The sequence below is a fragment of the Nycticebus coucang genome, chromosome 19 (assembly GCF_027406575.1).
Source record: "Nycticebus coucang isolate mNycCou1 chromosome 19, mNycCou1.pri, whole genome shotgun sequence".
NCBI classification, from domain to species: Eukaryota; Metazoa; Chordata; class Mammalia; order Primates; family Lorisidae; genus Nycticebus; species Nycticebus coucang.
In genome coordinates this window covers 6,517,310-6,530,168 of record NC_069798.1, presented here as the reverse complement: position 1 = coordinate 6,530,168, position 12,859 = coordinate 6,517,310, and the positions used below count along the sequence as shown (strand labels likewise).

General features: G+C 41.9%; 1 pseudogene; it reads left to right on the top strand.

The window, feature by feature from the left end:
- The first annotated feature begins 875 nt into the window (after positions 1 to 875).
- LOC128572123 (peptidyl-prolyl cis-trans isomerase A-like) lies at positions 876 to 4,499 on the top strand (annotated as a pseudogene).
- Positions 4,500 to 12,859: the final 8,360 nt, after the last annotated feature.

Genomic DNA, 12,859 nt, shown 5'->3' with positions numbered 1-12,859 from the left:
TGGAGCGAGGGGGCCAGACTCCTGCTGCAGACGGCCCTACAGACAGGACAGCATCAGAACCGTCTGACCTCAGGCCCTGTTCTGAATCTCCAGGAGTCTCCATCCTCCCCAGCATGTATTTTTACAGTACAGCCCATTACTTGAGCAAGCTTGAGTGATATCTCTTCCTTGCAAATGATAGAGTGTAATTAAAACACTATGCTAAGAATTTTAGTCTTTAGCCCACAGGTACTGTAGAGCCCACTGGATGCTTTTTAAGCAAAGAAATGTCATGATAATATTTGGACCTGTTTCTTCTCTGCCATGACTTTTGCTATTAACTGTGGTTGCTTTGATTTTTTTTTTTAAAGATACCACTGGCAGTTGTCTTAGAGACAATAATACAGAATAAGAAAGGAAGGTTGATAGTAGAAATATCAGGAAGGAGACCATGGCACCGTACGGGCATGAGGTGATGACGTCTGTATTTGAGACAGGGGCTGGGAGGACTTAGAGGACTGGAAAGAATTCAGGGAGCTGCCTGAGTGAGACTTGACTAAGCCAGACAGTCCATGAGAGCGGAAAGAGATCACCTTGATTGTGTCCAGCTTAGAAGACTGAGTTGAGGATTGTGCCTCCCACAAGCAAGAAAAGACGAGCTGAGCACATTTTCAGAGATGCTAAATGTTTGAAATCTAGAAGATATTTGGGATGAACTTTCTGAGAAGCATCAAAAACACAGATTTTTCAGGAGAAAGTTCAGGACTAGAGACTTGGAATTAGCAGGCATCAGAGTACAAGGCATTAAAGCAGCACAGAAGCTCGGGTGGGCTAAGGAGAGATGCCTGGAATACTGCAGCCGTCACGATGTGGGCTAAGGAGAGTGAGACGAGGCAATGAGAAAAACGGGAGGAACGCAGGAAGAAGTACTTTTCAAGAAGTCGAGAACGGCCACTGTCGAACTTGATAAAACAGCAAAACAACACGAGGACGGAACAAAGACCACCAAACGGATACTGGAAATGGTACCTTTACAAACTCAACCAGCCATGAGATGGCCCTCAAGAAGAAATCATCAATATTATAGTTGTGTGTGACATGATAGAGAGAAAACCATTCTCAGCCCCATGCTTGTTGGCTCAACAAACATTTATTAGCAACCTTTTGTGAGACAGACCCTGTGCTATGTGTTAAAGATACAAAGAAGAAGAATAAAGAGCTCTTACTGTCAAGGAGCTCCCAACTCAGCAGAGGAGCCAGATACCTATCATGGAAAACAGAGAAGACAATATGCAAAAGCAAGAGAGAGGGGCTAAGGACAGCAAGGTCAGTTCCGTTGTGAGAACACAGTTCATTCATTCATCCACTTCTCATTTTTCATAATTGAAAATGTGCTTACCGTGTGCTACGAGATTATAACACAGCACAAAAGAAACTGCCAAAAGTAAAAAACCCCTTCCTTTATTTACCATAAATTCTAGTGGAAAGGACAACAATAAACAAGATAAATTGGCAAAATATACAGTTTGTGAGACAGCAGGAAGTGTTAAGGAAAAAATAGACCAGAGAAAGGAGTTAGGAAACATAAGCTGGAGGGGCTCATTGGACCTGGTGACTTCTCACCAGAAACAAGGAAGCCAAGAAAACTATGGAATTGCATCCTTAAAGCACTAAAGGCCATGAAGCTGCCAAGTATTAACGACATATCCGGTGAAAATATCCTTCAAAAGTAAGAGGGAAATAAAAGTTTCAGAGTAAATCAAAACTGATTTTTATATGTCTACAATTTCATTTATAGAGCACAGGTTTTCACCCCTGATTTCTTCCTTACCCCTAGGGTAGTTTATCTAATCTCCTAAAAATATTCTTGGCTAGGTGCCCTGGCTCAAGCCTCAGGGAGAGTGAGGGGGGAAGATTGCTTGAACTCAGGAGTTCAAGACCAGCCCGAGCAAGAGCGAAACCCCATCTCTACTAAACATAGAAAAATTAGCTGGTGTGGTGGTGGGTGCCTGTCGTCCCAGCCACCAAGGAGGCTAAGGAAGGAGGATCACTTGACCTCAAGAGTCTGAGGTTGCTGGCAGCTGTGATGATACCACTACACTCTACCCCGGGTCTCAAAAAAACACAAAAAATTCTTGTAATAATATTTTTTCTTTTAAGCATTTAAGCCTTTCATATCTTTGGAATGCATTTTTATACAAAGAGCAGTCAGGCAAGAATAACCTGTTAAATAAATCACCTGTGCTTTGTCCTTCTGAATTCACTCACCGTCTTTCTCATGTATTACATTCTCACATAGCTCCTTCTCATTTTTCTACTCTGTTCCACAGATTTTTGGTCTATTATTATAATACCAGAATATTAGAGATTTAAGTACAAAGTCATTTTATCCAATTCAAATTAAAACCAATTGATACTCTATTTTAGACTTGAATTAAATATGAATTTGGGGAGAACTGGCCTCTTGTGGTTTATCTTTCTAGTTGCTCAGATATTCATTTACATCCATCAATAGGATTATCTAGTTTTCTTCATATAAGGTCCCTCACATTTCTTTTTCAACTTATTCTAAATATTTTACACTTTATTGCTATTGTGAATGGAATATTTTTCCCTTTTCAATTTGTACGTGCTGATACGCACAATACAGAAAAGCTAATAAGTTTTTATATTTATCCTATATCCAATCACTTCAAGATTCTTATACTAATTCTAATAGTTTATAATTAGATCCTCCTGGGCTTTCTAGGCATAAAATCATATCATTCAGGAATATATACATGTTCGTGTGTGTACATGCATGTATACATATAAAATTGTTTTTCCCAAATTTTGTACAACTTTATTTAATTTTATTGCTTATTTCACTCACTAAAATCTCCAAGAAAATACTAAAGATGAATGATGATAGTCTCCCTATTTCCCTATTTGATTGTTTTCTATTTAGTATATTTGCTATTATATTTTGGTGAGTGTTGTCATAGTTAATTTTACATACGCCTTTTTGCTAGGAATGACAATTAAATATTAACAAAAGCTTTTTCAGTGTCCAGAGACCATTATGTGGCTTAGTTCTTTTTAATTTGTTAGTGTATAAATTATGTTGGCAGATTTTAATATATTAAACCCTATTTCATCACTGAATTTCATATAAATGAACATGATACCCTCCTTAATAATAGGTACCATTTTTATACTATTTGATAGATTCTATTTGCAATACTTATCTAGCATTTCATATTTGCATTCATATACAGCCTGCATCTACAGTGTACAAATTTGTTTTTTATACATTCTTCATCTGTTTTCATGATGGAAACTTTTTCACCTTTTCAAAGGCCTGGAAGAGGATGATTATTGCTAAAATCATCTGTTATTTTAAAGGTAAAGATCAGTTCAGGTGTGACGCACGCTGGACCACACCTATCCAAGCCTTCTGCTGCTCCATCAAATGCTCAGCTTTCTCCTGGGTGCATTTGAAAATCTTCAGTTTGCGAGGAAATCACCCAGTTCCTCCAGGTTTTCAGATGTATTTCTATAGAGATGTATGTGTTATTCTTTCTCACTTTTACTTTAAAAAAAAAAAAAACTTCTTCCACATCTTTGATTACTTTTCCCTTCTCAGTAATTAAGCTTGACAGCACACAGAATATGCTGATTTCTGACTTTGGAGAATGGGTAGATGGGGAAAGCATTAAAGGTGACACCAGAAATAAAGAAAACCGTTTCAGTGGGAGTGGGGAACCCATAAGGCGAAGGACAGCCAGGTGGAGGCCACGTCCAGCACAGAGCTGAGACGTGGATCTGCAGCGAGGTAGAAATCATCATGGTAGCATCAAGATGATAATGGAGGTCATCCAGAGAAGAAAACACGTTGTGAGATGAGAAATGCAGTTGGAACACAGGGGAATCTCACCATTTAAATGGAAGGTAGAGATAGAGGAAAGGATAGAAAAAAGCACTGAGGCATCAAAACCAGGATAGACCAGCTTTGCAGACACTGCCACTTCCTACAGTCGTCTGGTATCAGCCACGGTCAACCCCAGAGTGTTCTTCAATATTGCTGCTGCTGGCGAGCCCTTGGGCCGCATCTTCTTCAGAAGACAAAGTTCCAAAGACAGCAGGAAACTTTCATGCTCTGAGCACTGGAGAAAAAGAATTAGGTTCTAAGGGCTCCTATTTTCACAGAATTATTCCAGGGTTTATGTGCCAGGATGGTGACTTCACATGCCATAATGGCACTGGTGGCAAGTCTATCTACGGGGAGAAATTTGAAGAGGAGAACTTGGTCCTGAAGCATACAGGTCCTGACATCTTGTCCATGGCAAATGCTGCACCCAACGTGAATGGTTCCCAGTTGTTCATCTGCACGACCAAGACCGAGTGGTTGGATGGCAGCATGTGGGCTTTGGCAAGGTGAAAGAAGGCGTGAGTGCTGTGGAAGCCATGGAGCGCTGTGGGCCCAAGAACGGCAAGACCAGCAAGAAGATCCCATTACTGACTGTGGACAGCTGCAATAAATTTGACTTCATGTTGTGTTTCAACCACCAAATCCTTCCTTCTGTAGCTCAGCAGAGCACCCTCCACCCCATTTTCTCACAATAACCTGTAATCTTTGTGCCCTCGCTGTGGTTCTTCAGGTTCCATACTTTCCTTATTCCTCTCCACGTCTAGGTGGATTGCAGAGTTAAGTTTATGATGACGAAATAAAAAGTAAATAAAAAGAACAGGACAGACCAATGTCTCGGGTTACAAGCCAAGAATGTGTGGAGGATCAGGAGAAGTGATAAAAGGAGGGAAAGAAGACCTGGGGGGCAAAAGGAGCAAACAGTCAACACCCCAACTGAAAGGTCAGGTCAGAGGACAAAGGTGGAGCACAGGTGTGAAGACCAGAGGAAACTGCCAAGTGGATGAAGAGTCGCTGTCAACACGGGGCCGAATGCTGATCCAAACTCCCAACTGGGCCAGGCCTGTCATTGGAGAAGAATAAAGAACTAAGGAATCTCAAAGTTTTTACTGTATTTAAGTATTGATGACTCCATACTGAACCCCAGAGTCAAAGCATTCTATAATAGACATACTCTTATTTGACAACGTGAATGTTACTTTCTTGGCATTACTATTATTATTATTGCTTAATACTTCATTGCAGCAATCGTCTGATTTCTTTTCTGAATGTATTTGTCTTCGTTCATTCTTTGCGAGGTTTTTGTTTCTGGTCCCTATCTTAAACATTGTTATTGTTGTTAAATTTGGAGCCTTTTTAATTTTGTGAAGGCAAAAAGTGGAAGCCTAATGAACACATGTATATGTGAAAATTAAAAAATAAATAAAAAAGAACTAAGGAATCTCAAAGTTTTTACTGGAGTGTTCGGGTGACAGTGAAGTCTGCAATAAAGAACTTATTTGTGTGAAGATTTCACACTATTCACTGATTTCCTTCTTGCTGTGTGGTAGATGTCGGGGAGGCAGTTCTATGAAAATAATTTCATTGCTGACATTCCATGAAACACTCCACATAATTAGAAGGTTAATGTTAAAATACTCTCCCATGAACACCACCTTACAAGTCATCAAATTAATAACCATCTAGATGAGACAGCAATATTCACCTCATAAAGTGATGAACTGCTTATTTCCCTTAACCATTTTCTTCTTGTATCCTACAGTCATCTACTGTAATCTCCGAAATATAATACAGCTCCAGTTGTTATTGCTACTTTTATTAATTTAATTAATTCTGTCAATCAGAATTTAGGCTGTCCTCTTTTCAAGACATCTGCTGGTGGGCTTCAAATACGAATACAAATCTCAAAGTATTATTCAAGATTATTTTTTCTCTTGACACTAAAATGTTTCCAATAAATTCCCTTCAAAATCATATCTCAATTTCACAGCTTGCTAACCTTTCAAAACACTAGTCATTCTCAATAAATGTAAATTTAAAATCCACGAAGGAACATTGAATTTTGATTCACTAGCAGACCATTTGGGGCATAGGAGAGTACTTTTATTAGTTGAAAGATAAATTAGCACTGTTTAAATGAATGTTTTAACGGAAAAACATCCAAGACAGTTTTGTAGAATTAACTGTGGAGAGCAAAGCAGCCAGGGAAGAGTTTTCAGGAGTGTTTTCCCTGCTGAGCTTTTTATAACCTTTTTGGAATGAGAGCCCCTTCGTCCTGACTTGAACTACAATGTTGTATACATGATTTGGGTGTTTTTGTTTTGAGACAGGGTCTGGCTCTTTCGCCCACGCTAGAGTGCAGTGGTGCCAGCTCACAGCAACCTCAAACTCCTGAGCTCAACCAATTCTCTTGCCTCAGCCTCCCGAATAGCTGGGACTAAGCATATGCCATCCATACCTGGCTAATTTTTCCATTTTTAATAGAGACAGGGGTCTCACTCTGGCTCAGGCTGGTCCAGAACTCCTGCCTCAAGCAATATTTCTGCCTCGGCCTCCCAGAGTGCTAGGATTGCTGGTGCAAATCACTGCATCCAGCTGATGTACAAATGTAGCCAGAAAGTGCAATCATTGTTAGATCTAGTGGCAAAACATCCTACCTATGGGCTACAAGAACTCAAAGTGACACTGTTCTCTTAACAACAAGTACAAAATCATTCCCATTTCCTGTTAGGAAGTCCAAAGTTTGTAGCTCCAAACTTTGGGTAGGCAAAATGATGGCTTCCCAAAGATGTCCACATCTTTATCATTAGACACTATGACTATGTTATCTAACGTGAAAAAGGAATTCTGCAGATGTGGTTGAGGTCCTTGAGATAGAGTGTCATTGATTGTCCCAGTGGGCCCAGTGCAGTCACAGGAATCCTTAAGTGGAAAGGCTTTCCTAGCTGTAGCCAGAGGAAGATATGGCCGGGACAGGATAGTCACAGAGGTGCAATCATGGAGAGAGGGGCTGTAAGCCAAGGAGGGCAGGTGGCTTCTAAAAGCTGGAAAAGGCAAGGAAGCAGATCGCCCCCTACTGCCTCCAGAAGGAAAGCCGCCCCGCTCACACGGTGACTTTAGCCCAGAGAGATCCACGTCAGACTTCTAACTATAAAACTGGTGGCAACAGCAATAGAAACCAGCACAGAACTGTACATCAGGAATCATCAGCATGATATTCAGTAACTGTTCAAACTCACCACCAAAAGGCCGAAATGCGCAATAAGGGTAAACTGACCAAAGAATCCTGCTTAATTTGTCTGAAAAATAGGTAAGAACACATAAATAATAAATTTGGTAAGACAATAGGTACCACATAGCAGGTATGGTATTCTCTGATTTAAACTGAGGTTTACTGTACGAAATACAGAACAATTAAGAGAATGTATCCATTGCCAACATTTCCTCTCTCTTGGAGCTGATGTTCAGGAAACTAATGTATAAAAGCACATGTGGATGGCACCACAGAATCCTTCATGCTATCATTTTCGTACATAAAGCTTCTGATGTAAACTCTCCAAAATAGTTTTAAACATAGTCATAAAGTTTTAGAGCTGATATGTATCTAACAAATCCAGTAACCATTTTAAAGATGAAAAACATGATTTCCTCAAGGGTTAGTTGTCACATAAATGTCTTTATTTCATGGACCAATTACCCTGAAAAGCTACAAATGAGCACTGATTTGAATAACCGGTTTCAATTCCCAAGCGTCCTTCTATGCTTTAAAAATCATCAATAAAATATAGTGTCAAATTAAATCTTTAATTATTGAATTCAGATTTGCTATTATAAAGTATTAAATTATGACAACTAGCTGAACAGCAAAAAAAATTTCTCCTAAAATACTAAGCACTATGATGACAAGTACATACAATTAGATCTATAAAGAACGTGGCAAACCATAGTAGAATACTTACCAAAACATGGCAAAATTAAAATAATGATGTCTATAAGCTTCTAAACCTGGCCTTATCTAGCATGATGCTTATTTGGAAAAAAGATGTTTCCACTTCAAAATCTGCATCACACAGACAGATCCACCTGTACAGAGCGCCAGGCGGGATTAGAGGGTGGAGACCACAACGCCTCTGCCTGCCCCTGCACCTGCCCCGCAGGGCTCCTTCTGCGGTTGCTGACAGCCCTTCTTTCCTGTTGCCCTCCACCCAACAGATCCATCCTCAGCCTTCTCGTTAGCTCCACATTCTGTCCCGCAGAGCCCCCCATGTTCACAGGTTCATCTACCACCTGCATACCTGATGACCCCCCCCAAATCCAAACCTGCACCTCACACCCCTCCTACCAGCTTCTGAACGTTCCATCCACCAACTCCATCCACCTGCACATGGATAAAACCCAGCATAAGCCCTTAAATCTGATCCTGTGTTCCTTAAGTTAGTGAGTGTCATCTACACTAGATCTGGAGCCCCCTCTGCCTCCTGCCCCTGTAGTCAGTCACTTACCAAGCCCTGCAGACACCACCTCTGACATGGCTTGGGATCCTGTCCCCTGCTCTCAGGTCCTATAAGTCTGGGCAATCTCTCTCCTCAACTCTTGGCAATAAATACATTGATCTGTCAGCCTCTCTCTTACCCACATCCTCTCCCTACCCCAGTGCAGAGTTATCTCACACGAGAGAGGCTACTACTCTACTGCCTGAAAGCTTCAAAGCCCTTTTATTAACTGTGTGACTACACCCAACCAGCTGAGCACAGCAAGCAAAGTGCTTCTCTGTAGGGTCCAAACCAACACTCAGCCTCATCAACTCCTCTCTCCAGTGCGGTCACTAATCCGACCATCACCCATGAAGGCCCTGCAATCTGCCAGGCTCCAGGCTCCGTGGGCACAACAGTGGACAAAGTCAGGCGTGACACCACCCTCGGGAGCTTTAACATCTAACCAGGAGCAATCAAATGATCCAAAATGTAACTGCTAACTACTCTCAGTGTTATCACAGAATGTGGAACTATGACAGCACAGAACACATGGCTCAGCCAGGGGGATCAGGGAAGGCTTCCTTAACAAACAGCATGAAAGCTGGAACTTTCAGCAACACATGCACCTGCAATTAGGCAGAAGAAGGAGCTGGAGAAGTCAGACCAGACATTCCAGGCAGAAAGGATGGCAGGTACAAGAGTCCTGGGGCAGGACCTCAAATAAGGCCAGCACTGTCAGAGCCTTGGGTAAGAGAGGGCACAAGGTGGGTGCACCATGCAGCCTGGATTGGGGATGCTAAGAGTAGGCCTGGGAGATCAGCTGGACACTTCCACAAGGGCTGACAGCTCGCACTCAAGTGGTCTAAGAAAGATGAAAAAAAGTGGACAGACTCGAGAAATATTCCAGAAGCAGAAACAACAGTCCATCCTAACAGACTGCCCCTGAGAAGTTAGAAAAATCAAGTGTCAAGTTAACCACCAGGATCCCGGCTTGTGCTACAGGAGGGCAGGCTCAGTACCTCTGGGCATTCAGACTAAGACCGTTGGGTAGAGGCCTTCCTAAGATGAGAGCGACTTTAAACCCAGTTCCTAAGATCCCTTTGATCCCAAAATGACTAACACAATTCTCAAGCTTCCCAACAGTTTGTATATTTTTAAAATACTATATAACTTTTAAATCTGTTCAACTTACTGAAGACCAAGTACCTGCCTTCACTTTCACCAGAGCAGTCACGAACAATTGACAATAATCTTCTATTTTCACATAAAGCGCTGTTCCGAAAGGTATGTTCTACACATAGCTACATCCCGAAGAGGCTCTTCAGGAAAGGCTTGTGAGAAACATTGTGCTGCTTCTAGTTTTTTAAGGAAAGAAAAACTAAAGGTTTTAAAGGTTTAAACTTCATATCTGACTATTCTTCAAAGAAAAATAAGTTCTTTATTATGTAGGATAAAAATACTAAAGGAAATGCTTCACCTAATGTTAATTCTCTTGAGTAAACAGTTTTTAAATCAGTCCTCTAGGAATCTCCTGGGAAAAATATAAATGCCCACACCAAAAGGAAGCGGGAAGTTACTAAACCAATACATAAATTTCCTGTTCAAGAATATAACATTTATTTAGCATCTGACAAAAGTTAAACACATTATAAACATTTTCTCCTTTAACTGGCAATTTTATGAGATAAGAGATATTACCTATTATTCTCATTTCACAGAAAATCGAGGCTCAGACTAACTTGTTGGAAGTCACTTGGACAATTAAGTGACAAAAGCAAAGTTCAGACAAGGTCTGTTTGATTCTAGGCACATCTTCTACACGTCCTCTGAAATATCAAAGAAGTCACTCTTCAGAAAGAATAACTAAAAGGTCGGATTTCTGAAAAATGACATTTACCTGGGGCTAAAGACAAAACCATGGTTGAATACCCCCAATCCAAGCTATTCTTCACTATATATCTGTCTGTCTGCCAGAACGTTAGGGAAGTCTCTGCGTATTTCTCTGTAACGTCTTCACTGTGAGTTAGCAGGTGTCTCAGAGGAAAGTCTACTTTATTTTTTTAGTACCATTCAGTTATGATTGTGGAAATCAGAAGAAAAATAAGATTCTAGTCATGCATGTGTACGTCCAAGTACATTTTTAAGGAATTCATCTATACCGTAAAGTGAGCTTCAGCACAATTGCAGCTGAAACAACAGTAACTCCAGCAAAGCAGCAAAGACACAGCACTAATCTCTACCTCCTGGCTTTGGAGACCCACCGGGGTATCAGACCTGCCCCTGATCAGACCCGCCCCTATCTGACCCCTCTTCCGCCACATCAGGGTCTCCTCCGTGTCTTCCGCTCCCTCTCTACGGGGCGGCATCAGGTTCTTCCTCTTCCTGTCTGCCTGCAGTCCCCAATCCTGAGCTGCAAACTGGCACCAGTCAGTGTCCTGTCCGAACAGGGCTGCACAGCAGGAAGTGAGTGGCGAAGCTCCACCTGTCACTGTCTCCATCCCCCACAGACGGGACTGTCCAGTTGCAGGAAAACAAAGCTTAGGCCTGTATTTGCATTATGGTGAGGTATGTTAATTATTTAATTATATATTACAATCTAATACTAATAATAGAAATAAAGTACGCAATAAATGTAATGCACTTGAATAATCATGAAATGCTCCCCACCCTCCACCCCCATCGTCTTCCTTGAAACCGATTCTTGGTGTCAAAAAGGTTGGGGATGGCTGCTTTAAAATATCCTTTGTAATCAACTGGCAAAAGTAAGTGTTTCCATGAGTTCTGTGGCTGCTCTGGGCCTTAGCTTCCCTTCTTTGCTTCCTGAACAACTACATTCTGCAGCCACTACATGGGACAGAAAAAGTCAGGGACAGGAGGATGGAGGAGGCAGGGCCACCATGAACCAGAGCTGGCTGGACGGAACCAGAGCTGGCTGGACGGAACCAGGGCGCGGGAGGTGTGGGAAAGAGGCAGAGGTGGGGGCCCAGTGCAGGGCATTACTGCCTCACTGGGCTAGGCAGGGGGGGCCTGGGGTCCTGCCAACAGTGACCTGGGAGGGTGACCCAGCGTGGGGAGTGGGAGCCCAGATGGCCAAGAGAGCGATCCCTGAAAGGGGGGGGGGGCACTCGACCGGCAGAGATCTCATAGACCACCAAGGCTTGTACGAAAGGTCTTTATTGGTGTGTGTGGGGGGATGTTGCAGGACAACACCAAGGAGTGAGGAAAGAAAGAGAGAGAGGGAAGAAAAAGAGAGAGAGGAAAGGGGGGGAGAGACGGAGACCGAGAGAGACAGAGAGAGAGGACAGAGCGGGGAGAGAGAGAGTTATATAGGTTCGGTTAGGGGAAGTCTTAGAATGGTGATGGGAGGGTAGAATAGCCAATGAGGAGTTACTGCCCTGGCCGGAAGAGGCGTTAGGGGTAGGCCATAAGTTGGGAGGGGCTTTCTTTGGGGCACTTATCTAACAACCCCTGCTGGAGTGACAAAACCTAAGCAAGGTGGGGAAGGGGTCCCTCCAAGGGGTGTGGAGGTGTCTGAGCTCATGAGCTGGAGGATGGCGTCAAGGGGGATGAGGTGGCTGCAGAAGCCAGGGAGGTGCCATGGCAGGGCTGAGAAGAGCCGTGCCGCGAGGGGGAATGGCCAATAAGCAGATACACCAAGGGGAGCCAATCCTCACTGCCAAGGAGAGGGAGCAACAGTGAATCCAGTGGGATCAAACGGGAAGTGGAAGCATCATAGCGAATTCATAGATTTCTGTTGAGACACATCGACCCATACAAAAACAGTCTACAGGATACGTGTGTGTAGATACTCCACACACAGACTGGGACGTAGAATGCATTTACAAACTAACTCCTCATGCAATTTAAATAAATTTATGTTAAGTGAAATAACAGATAGGTATGAAATGTCTGGGTAATATCCAAATCAGATCGAAAACAGAAACAAACTTGCTGAATAAATATGCTTGTTCTTGCCTTCTATTAATCAAAATATGAATTTAGGAAAAAATAATGTTGCCCAAGAGGAAGTTCATGTGGTAAATTTTTGTTCCAAGAAAAAATGTCAAATATTTAAGAAAATAAAAATTATAGAACTAAGACTAGAGTTTCGGGAAAAGGCTACAAGGTCAAAACAAATCATGGAGAATTTATAAAGTCTCTTTATCTGCCTGATAAAGGAAGTTTTATGTGTAACTGGGTGGTTGGGATTTGGATGAAAGTGTGTTTTTCAAAGCCTTAAACAAACACTGGTGTTGGGGTGCACTGATGCAGGACTAGAAGCTGGTACTCTATATTTAAAACAAGAAAGTTTTCTTGAAGTATTGATGTGATCTTAAAAAAAATTTTCAAAAGGTTTTGATTTTTTAATTCTAAAATCTGTTACTTTAACAGCCATCTTCTGAACTACAGACAGTTTCTCTAACACTTTTCTTCCTGTGACTCATTTAATGTCCTTAAGTTTCAGGTTTAAAATGCTGTCCTCCTCATTGAAAATGGT